This window comes from Aythya ferina (assembly GCF_964211825.1).
Source record: "Aythya ferina genome assembly, chromosome: Z".
NCBI classification, from domain to species: domain Eukaryota; kingdom Metazoa; phylum Chordata; class Aves; order Anseriformes; family Anatidae; genus Aythya; species Aythya ferina.
Genome location: NC_140299.1, coordinates 85084489 through 85094804, shown reverse-complemented (window position 1 = coordinate 85094804; position 10316 = coordinate 85084489). Strand labels below are relative to the sequence as shown.

General features: G+C 49.1%; 1 protein-coding gene across 7 annotated transcripts in view; it reads left to right on the top strand.

Annotated features, from left to right (window-relative positions):
• Positions 1-1046: 1046 nt before the first annotated feature.
• The window catches only part of FRMPD1 (FERM and PDZ domain containing 1), a 43319-nt gene continuing 34049 nt past the window's right edge, over positions 1047-10316 (top strand). For 6 of the 7 annotated variants that reach the window (XM_084504229.1, XM_084504235.1, XM_084504233.1 and 3 more), the window contains exon 1: positions 1047-1142. The gene's annotated coding sequence lies outside the window, so the exon portion shown is untranslated. The remainder of the gene's footprint in view (positions 1143-10316) is intronic. The other variant, XM_084504231.1, reaches the window with a different exon arrangement.

The following is a 10316-nucleotide window of genomic DNA, read 5'->3' as shown; positions in this document are numbered from 1 at the left end:
AGAGGCAGAGGTGCTACTAAGGGAGGGAGGTCTCCCTTGCAGGTGAGGTTAGAAATGCACAGCTTTGTCTCCTAGCACACTCAGGTTTTCTAGCTTGGAGAAAAAGCCGCTGAAGGGTGACTTTGCGCTCTGCAACTTCCAGGAGGGGGGAAGTGCAGAGGGAGGTGCCTGCCTCTGCTCCCTGTAGCTGATGGCGAGACGCGGTAATGGCACAGAGCTGCGCCAGGGCAGGCTGAGACCAGACGTCAGAAAAAATTTCTTTCCCATGAGAGCGGTCAGATGCTGGAACAGGCTTCCTAGGGAGTTGGTTGCACGTCAGTATTCAACAGGCATTTGGACAGTGCCCTCAATAACTGCTTTAACTTTAGGCTAGCCCTGAAAGAGGTCTGTCATCTATACTCAATGATCTTTGAAGGTCCCATCCAATATAAGTGTTCTAATTCTAACACACATATCTGCATGCATGTGTGCATACGTATATATATATATATATAATTTTCTCAGTAATGGACCTTCATGCCAACCATCCAGCGAGAACAGGATGAGACCGCTGGTGCTGTTTGTGTTTCTATGGGTACTTAATGCATCTGTTTTCATCTCCCTGAGCAGACGGACACTTAGGTATGTTGTGTAAATGTGTTTTGTGTCTGCCTTTGGGGAACGCATTCCCAGTCTCACTGCTGCTTTTACCTGGGGCAAAGAGTTGCAGCGCATTCACCTCTGTAAGGATTCTGGATTTGTCTTCTTCAAGACATTGCGGAGACTGAGAAAACCTGAGACTTGCTCGGAGACGTGGAGCATAGTCAGAAAGAGCCTCTCAGAAATAGCGGAGGTGCAGCAGGCAGCGCGAGGTTGCGCGGAGGAGACCTGCGGGGTGCGAGAGAGCGGGACAGCCGCCCCCGAAGGGGCAGGCAGCGGGACCGAGCAGGGCCCAGCGGCGGCGACGAAGAGGGACGGGAGGGGGCGGCGCGGAGCCGAGGGCCGCCGGGACCCCCGCTGTGCCCTCCTGCGCGGGGCGGGCCGGGGGCGGTGCCCTCTGCCCCCACCGCCCCCACCACCCCCGCCCCGGCTCCGCCTTCCCGGGCAGAGGCCGCACCTGTCCCGCTGTCGCCGGCGGCTCTGCGCTCGCCTCCGCGCAGCAGGTAACGAGCTCCGCTCCCAGCGGCGCCGCCCGAGCCGCGGCTCCGCCGCCGCCGCCGTCGGGGCAGCTCGGGGTGCGCGCACGGGGTCCTGGGCTGCAAGGCAGGGGGTGCGGGGGTGGGGGGCGATGGCAGCGCGGCTTCTCCCGGTCTTGGTATCGAGTTGGTATCTTGGTGCTCGGTTGGCTTCGGAGATGTCCGGCCCAAAGCTGCCGGCAGAGGCGCGAGAGCCATGGCGGTGGCTTTGCTGGCAGTGGTCAGCCCAGTACAAAGCGGGAGAGGTTGCCCCGTTCTGAGTCGGGTCCAGCAGAAAAACAGCAGCTCTGGGGTGTGGTCTAGCGTCCTGCTCTTCTCTCGTAACCAAAAAAATGCATGCCTGCCTGCATGGCAGCTTTTTCTGTTATGTCAGTCTGAATGAAATGCTAACGACCTTGAATGTTGAGTGGCTGTCTGCATGTGACTTGTTTAGTTGTTTCTGGCCTGATCTCACTCTCACACCAAACGCTGTGAGCTAATTTTCCTTTGCATGGGAAGAAGCAATAGATGCTCCCCTCTTCTCAAAGAAGACTTTCAGTTGTAGAATTCAGTCCATGATACTGGCTTTTTAACCGCAGTGGGAAAATATTATGAGAGAAATTTTACCTGAGGTTGAGGGAGCTGAAGTCAAAGTGGCTTTAACATGTGAGTGGTGGGTAAACTGGTTTCCAGAGGGGTTCTTCATGACCAAGGGCACTGGTGTTGCTGTGCAGAGGCAGGGTCTCTGTGGGTCTGATGACATGCAGAAATCAGAACTCTGCAGAGGACAGTAGGTAGGATCAGACAGCCTGTGCGTGTTTGTCTGGTAGGTGCTATGGATTTTGATCGGATTTGCTCCATTTGTATGTGCTTATGGTGGCTATCTAAGCACTGAAACACACCTGCCACATTCCACCTGAGAAACCTGTTCTGGATGTATGTGCTGATCTCTACCTTCTGTATTTTTGATAACACTCTGTGTGCTTTGTTGAAGACGATTGTAACTAAAGCAATGGGCAACTATCTGAAGTTTCTCCTTCGTGGCAGATTTGGGTTCCAGACTTACCTGTTTGTGAGATATATATCAGACCTATGGTCTAAAGGGGCTGTAAGACCAGAAATACCAGGAAGCGTGTTAGCTATAAGGGTCTCCTCCTGGAGGAGCAGTCCTATTGACACAGAAAAATCTGCAGAACTGGAGATGAAGTGTAGTGATGTGAGATACGAAGCCCTCAGTGAACCATTTTCTCCATTTTTCCTTTGTTGCAGTTCCCACTCCCATATTGGGTGATCTGTAACAAGGCAAATAATGAAATGTTGAGAAGGCTATCATACAACCTGATAAAAATCAAAGCTGGGAAAAAAAAAATCTAGAAGCCTGCAAAGCGGAACTTTTCTCACTGTGTACATTTTACCTGACATCAACTAGAGAGGCACTTCACTTGTGGTCCATTTCTCTGTTTCTGAATTGCCTGTGATGAGTAAGCTCAGGGACTGAATTGGGTGGGAAGACCGGGGGGGGAGGCGGGGAAAGAGGCACTGGGACCATCTGCAAGGACTCAGCATAACTGAAAAAGAGGTGCTGGCCCCATTGTGCAAAAGGGGATGGTAGAGATGGCAGTGTGGAGATGGGTTCTCAGATTTCTCAGATTGACTATTGGGGTAGGAGTGCTCTGGAAGAAAAGGAGGCTTGAAAGAAGCCAGTGAAAACTTCCAGGAAATAGCAAGTGAAATTCTTTTCCACCAGAGCCTCTCAGCTGCATTCTGTGCCAATTATGGCTGCTGTGGGGAAGAGCAGCTGGGCAGCAGAACTGCAAGCATTCAGTTGCAGCTGGGCCTGCAGTTAAGTGTGGAGCTTGCCATAGAGACTCCTTTGCTTCCATAATGCAGCCTTTGGTATCAGGCATATGGCACATGCTTCCAAGCGTAGTGCTATCTAATTTATCTAACCATCCCTAGGTGATTTCACCCATCTAAGTTTTAGTAAATTACTCTCTAAGCAAACTGCCAGCAAATAGAGCAGTGTGTTTAGTGCTGCTTAGCCATCTGGGCTGTAATGCTTCCAAAGAGCTTGATACTGTTAAAACTGAAGAGGATTCCTAGGCTGCTTGTGAAATGAATGGCTCTGTATGCAGCATGACGTTCCCAAGTCAGTGTTCTTTAAGTGCGTGTGGTTTTCCTTTCTTTAATCTTCCTTTCATATCATTTACTGAAAGGTTATGCAGAAGTTGTTTCCCAACATATAGTCCTCAAGCTTGATAAAACCCCAAGCACAAGTAAAGACCACCTCCAGACGTGGAGGAACCTGTTACATTGCCTGCCCTGAGCTTGTGTATGATCAGGTTAGTTTTCTTCTGCATGAGCGACCACAGGAAGATACTGGGAATACTCCAGAGTGCTGAATTTCAGAGGCATGTTTCTCGGTTCAAGGTCTGCACCAGAACATGGAGATCAGTGCCAGTACGTGGAGTTCTGAACAGGATTGTTTTGTGTGTGTGTTTTCCCTCCATGCTGTGCAAATTGCAGGTGCTGCATTTGGAAGAGTGTTGCCAGCAGCTCAAGGGAGGTGATCCTCCCCAGCTGGTTGGCCCTATTGAGGCCACACGTGGAGTATTGTGCCCAGTTCTGGGCTCCTCAGTACCAGAGGGACATAGAAGTACCGGAGTGGGTTTGGATGAGGGCTGCTAAGATGATTAGAGGACGGGAGCACCTGTCACACAAGGACAGGCTGAGAGAACTGGGCCTGTTTAGCCTGGAACAGAGGATACCAAGGGGAGACCTCATCAATATCTATATAAATATCTGAGGGGAGGGTGTGGAGAGGATGGAGTCAGTTTCTTTTCAGATGTGCCCAGCAACAGGGCGAGAGGCAATGGGCATAAACTGAAACAGAGCAAGTTCCAGCTGAATATACTGTGAGGGTGACAGAGCACTGGAACAGGTTGCCCAGAGGGGTTGTGGAGTCTCCTTCTCTGGAGATATTCAAAACCCATCTAGATGCCATCCTGTGCAATGTGCTATAGGTGAGCCTACTGGGCAGGAGGGTTTGACTGGATGACCTCCAACATCCTTTCCAACCTGAGCAATTCTGTGATTGTGTGAAATTAAAGGGGAACATTTCCTTATATGCTGGTAGTTCTTGTCCAGAGAAATATAACTGAAGGGATCAAAGTCTTCATAGAATCACAGAATTTCTAGGTTGGAAGAGACCTCAAGATCATCGAGTCCAACCTCTGACCTAACGCTAACAGTCCCCACTAAACCATATCCCTAAGCTCTACGTCTTGATTCAAAGATCGAAGCCGAAATTCCTTTAAGTGGTATATTCTTTATTGCAGCGCTGGATGCACGGGGGATCTCTCCACCTATCATGCATACCTAAAGCGGAAAGCAGTCTTGAATTTATACAATCAATCTATCAATATTCTACAAGCACCTATACATATGCATTACCTATCCCCGCCTTCCCTCGCTTCTCATGCTAATTAGCCTTTTGGCACCTTGCGCCTGCGTAGAGCCTTCCAAGAACTGTGGGCAGGGGTCTTTGGGATGTGGGCAGGGGTCTTTGGGAGGAAGACCCCGAGTCTTCCTCACAGTGTACTTTTCACCTTTGGTCAGGAATCTGCTGAATTGGCAGGTTTCTTAATTGCAAGAGCTGGTTGTTGCTAATTCTTCCGTTTGTTGTATCTTTATAATGAATTCCAATGTCCAGTTTTGAGATTTATAGTCCTTACGTTTGTTTCTCTGTCCGTCTGCCGCTTCCTTATCATGAGTTTCAGTGTCTTGTTTCGAGATATACAGTCCATGTCTGGGGATTGTCCTTGCCTCCCCAATACCTCCTTAATCAGTCTAAACATCTTTTAAAGACTTCCAGGGATGGTGACTCCACCACTTCTCTGGGCAGCCTGTTCCAGTGTCTAACAACCCTTTCGGTAAAGAAGTTCTTCCTAACATCCAACCTAAAACTCCCCTGGCGCAACTTTAGCCCATTCCCCCTCGTCCTGTCACCAGGCACGTGGGAGAACAGGCCAACCCCCACCTCACTACAGCCTCCTTTAAGGTATCTGTAAAGAGCAAAAAGGTCGCCCCTGAGCCTCCTCTTCTCCAGGCTGAACAAGCCCAGCTCCCTCAGCCGCTCTTCGTAGGACTTGTTCTCCAGGCCCCTCACCAGCTTCGTCGCCCTTCTCTGCACCCGCTCAAGCACCTCCATGTCCTTCTTGTAGCGAGGGGCCCAAAACTGAACACAGTACTCGAGGTGTGGCCTCACCAGAGCTGAGTACAGGGGGACGATCACCTCCCTAGCCCTGCTGGTCACACTGTTAACCCTGCTGGTCACACTGTTCACACACTTCCACACAAGTCTAGTTCTAGAAGTGAAAGTTATTCAGGAAGAGAGGCATTGATTTTTCTCCTTTCTCCCCTTGCTCAAAAATATGTATAATTTTCTTTGGTTTGTGTGTAGTGGCCCATGGCACTATTCTTACTACTCTCTTCTTCTGTTCTGAATCTGTGCGCAAGGCAGGAATGTGAGGTCTTTGCTAATGTTGTTATTCAGTGCCTAAACTCTTTCCATACTATGCCTAGAACCTTGTATTTTGAAACTAATTTGGACTTGAATCCTCTTAGGTCTGCAGAAAGTTCTTAAACCAAAGCAGTATGAAGGTGTAATGGTATAGTCCAAACTACTGCAAATGACTGCTGACAGAAAGCCAACAGCTGGCACGGCCCTGCAGGTTGGCTGAGCTGCACAGCAGCCAACAGCTTGTGTTCAGTAACAGCTTCTGGGCACCAGTAGTAAGTGTGGTCAGGCTAATGAGAGGGACTGTGTTAACGACTATCTGGTAGCACGCTGTCAGCTTGCTGTTTGTGCCTGTTCTCAGGCAAACCGCAAGAAGTGCTCCTGCCTCCTCAGATCTTGCCAAGCATTACTTGGATTTTGCTTAAAGATTCCAAATGGCAGTGGTTCTTCTGGGCCTCTTGGGCAGTGGCTACTCTAGGTAATTCCTGTGGAGGGCATGGCTCATTTGGACCTTCAGATTCATCTTTCAGCTTGTCAATAGCTGCTGCGTCCGTTCCTCTGTTCTGCTGCAATAAGTTCCTCCTCTGGGGTGGGGCATGGAGCCACCTTGCACAGGACCTTAGCAGGGCTGAGTCTGTACCTCTGCCAGTGTACGGTGTGTGTGCAGGCTGAGCGGTCTCATAACATTCCTCTCCTCCATGGTCAACTCGTCCCCAGGTCATGCTGCTCCACTGGACACATCTGCTAATCATCTCTGTCCAGAGAGATCTGGACAGATTGGAGGGCTGGGCGATCATCAACCACATGATGCTTAACAAAAGCAAGTGCCGGGTCCTCCTGCACCCAGGATGGGGCAACCCTGGCTATATGTACAGACTGGGCGATGAGACACTGGAGAGCAGCCCCACAGAAAGGGATCTGGGGGTTGTGGCTGACAGCAAGTTGAATATGAGCCAGCAGTGTGCCCTGGCAGCCAGGAAGGCCAACCGTATCCTGGGGTGTATCAAGCACGGCATCACTAGTTGGTTGAGGGAGGTGATTGTCCCACTCTACTCTGTGCTAGTCCCGCCTCACCTCGAGCACTGTGTGCAGTTCTGGGCACCACAGTACAAAAAGGATGCAAAACTGTTGGAGAGCCTCCAGAGGAGGACGAGGAAGATGGTGAAGGGACTAGAGGGGAAGATGTATGAAGAGTGTCTGAGGTCGCTTGGCCTGTTCCTCCTGGAGAAGAGGAGGCTGTGGGGGGACCTCATCACAGTGTACAACTTCCTAGCGAGGGGGAGTGCAGAGGCAGGCACTCACCTATTCTCCGTAATCATCTGCGGGAATGGTGTTAAGGTAAGGCAGGGGAAGTTTAGGCTGGACGTCAGGAAGAGGTTCTTCACCAAGAGGGTGGTCACACACTGGAACAGACTCCCCATGGAAGTAATCACTGCACCAAGCCTGTTGGAGTATAAGGAGCGATTGGACTGTGCTCTTAGTCATATGGTCTGAGTTTTTGGGTAGACCTGTGTGGTGCCAGGAGTTGGACTTGATGATCCTTATGGGTCCCTTCCAACTCGGGATATTCTATGATTCTATGTTGCAAGGCGGGTTCCCCTGTGAAGAGCAACTGAAAGGTGAATCTGGGGCCCTGAGAAGCTCTGTCCCAAGTGACAGGCACCTGTGAAGATGCTGTGGTCTGGGTGAGCCAGAGTGAGTCTGAGGAAAACCTGATCATTGCTGACCAGCACTGTGGAAAATAGAAAGACCATAGGATTTCCAGGGGTATTTGGAATATCCAAGTAGAGGCAACATGAGTGGTGTGTCTTTAGATATCCCTGATGTTCCTGGAAATCCTTTTCTGTGTGCAGCATATTCATCAGGCAGGGTTCACCAGCAAGAAGGCCTGAAGGAGAAACTCTTGTCTTTCCTGGATTGCCAAAGTGCTTGGTATTTCTGTGGTGAAGGCTTTTGACTTCAAGAAGGTGGACAGGGTTTTTTTGTTGTTGTTGTTTTTGGCTGGTTCGTTTTTTTTGTTTGTTTGTTTGTTTGTTTGTTTTCCTGGCAGCACTTGTTTTTAGGTGAAAACCTGGGTTTTCATTAAGATTAAAAGGCAGTAGTGTTGTTGTTTTTTTTTTGGCTGTTGGTTTTTTGTTTGTTTGTTTTACAGAGTCAGAAAGGCAAGTGGTAATTCTCCCTGATATTAAAAAAAAAACAAAACAAAACAAAAAAAAAACAGTGCTGAATATTGTTTTTTTTTTTTTTTTTTCATTTTAAACAAGAAGAAAAACAAGAAGAAAATAATGCTATGACTTGGAAGCACTTTTTGAGGGCAATGACTGGGACACATCGTGTTTCTGACACAGACTGCACCTCCTGAAATGTTTCAGAGCTTCATTACCATGTTGCCTTGTTTTCCTCAGTTCAAAGTGGAGGATATGGTATGTTGTGGGAGGAGGAGTCCAGTCAAGGACTATGACTTTACTAGCTGCAGACTAGAAATGACAAGTCCCTTAGGCTACTGTAACGTGTTCAGCTAGTGAGGGCCTGACCCACAGGGTCAGACGCTGGTCCTGGCTCTGTGGGTGGGCTGATGGTGGTGTCTCATTCCTTGAGGTGTGATGTACCACTCATGCAAAAAGTACTTTTGTTCTGTTAAGACAAAAACCTGAAGCCCAAGATACATTGATGGCTATATAAAAAAACTAAGTTGTATTGGTGCTTTTTTCTAAGGTGGTTAGTGACAACACCTGATGAGCCAGAATTTGCTCGCTTGCCCCCACTGAAAGCATTGCAATCAGAAATGGTGACTACTGGAACACATGAAGAAGGCTTGTTCACATTGGAGCAGGAATTAGTTGTTGCTGGACTTGCTTGGTGCTGCTTAGCAAACAAGACCATATATTTCTGGAGCAGCACAGGTTCTCTTTTTGGCTACCCATGGTAGCAGGTGAACCACAGGCTGTACAATAGACTATGTAGGATCTGCTGGTGTGCTGCAGGACCAGCCTGGAGGGATGTGGTCCACACTTCTGCACTGTCGGAGGAAGGGTCCTGTGATGCAGCAGACCTATTCTTCTTGCAATGTTTGTTCTTCTGCCTATTATCTCCCTGAGTAGGGAAGCAGTGAGGCTGGGGTTGTACTTGTTCAGAGCACACATCAGCATCATCTGCCAGCTTTCAGAGGAAGGTTGACCACAAGAGCAATTCATGTAGTCACTGTTGTCTGCCTTCCCCCAGAACCCCAACACAAACACCCAATGCCAGTTGTTTTTAAGGTCTTCTAGAAACAGCTTGGTAAAAGGGTGTGTGTACAGACCTTGGAGGACATTTTGCTAACAAAAGCTGTAAGTCACGTGGACTGTGTTAGATCCCTTTCTTGGTAGCAGAAAAGCAACTGTCACCTGCTCCTCAGTGCTAGGCCATGGGCTTGCTGACCTACCGACTGATGCTGTAGGTTCCTTCCCCTTTTAACCAAGTCAAAGCTTTTCAATTTCTTTGTCCCAGATGAGCTTTTTTGACATGGGGAAGCTGAGGAAAAACACTCGGAACAGTCATACAGTCAGGGGGACATCAGCTCAGTTGTAAAGTCCTTGTAAGAGAGCAGGCTGTTCTGTGGTACCAAAGCGATTATAATGAGAGCCCCAGGGTGACTGGAAAAGTAGCTGACATAAGGGTGTGGAGGATAGTCTAAATCCCATTAGAGACATCTGGCAATATTGAACAGTGTCATGGGGGTGTTTTCCTCATGAGTAGAATCAGCACTGCTGCATGGGTGAGGGGACTGTCAGAAAAGGATGTTTGTGGCTGCCTGCCCTTTGAGCATAGAGAGGGACTCTTTGGGATGAGCCCCAGGCAGGCCCATGCCCCTCAGGAGACACCACAATGCATTTGGGCTCTTTGGGCTGTCCTGTGAGCTGGGCAAGTCTGTGTGAATGCAGCTTGTTTCAGCGGAAGCCAGGGAAGAGTTATAGATATGCTCAGGGAGAGCTACTCCTCATACTGAATTGACTTATGAGACAGGATGACCATGGTGATTCTTTACTTTCTCCCCTCTCCTTTCCCCTCTGTTATGCTTTTTTTTTTTCTTCTCCAAAGGCATGTTACTTAACTATGGGATTGTGGAAAACTTGTTAGCAACAGCTCAATCACACTCAAATAACGAAAGCAGCATAGCTTGCCCCAGCCTGTATGCTCCTGTTTATTTTTCCTCAAATCTTCACCTGCCTCACTACAGAGTTGGAAGAAGGGAGCTGTGATGGGGATGTAACAGTCTTTGATTTCTGTAAAAGTCGTGTCCACTGGAGGAGGAATGAGGCCTGCCCTGTCAGTATCTGCTATGTTAGCATGGGAGCGAGCCTGAGGAGAGTCCCAGGAGATGTGGGACCTGGGAGGTAGTGGGTGAGTGCTGGCTGCTGGGCTGTAGCTGCAGGCATGTGCTTTTCCTCTGTGTTCATGTGCCATCCAGCTTGTCCTGCCTCATGGCACAGCTTGAATCCTTGGTGTGTGCATCTCAGCAGCACTGCAGGGTCAGTGCTGTGGGTAAAATGTCTCCAAAGAAGAGGAAAGCCCTTATTGGCAGGTGCTATGGAGACAATGTTCTGGGGAGGGGGCTCTAGTATCATCCTCCTGGCTGGGGCTTTCTCATGTTCTGATGGGAG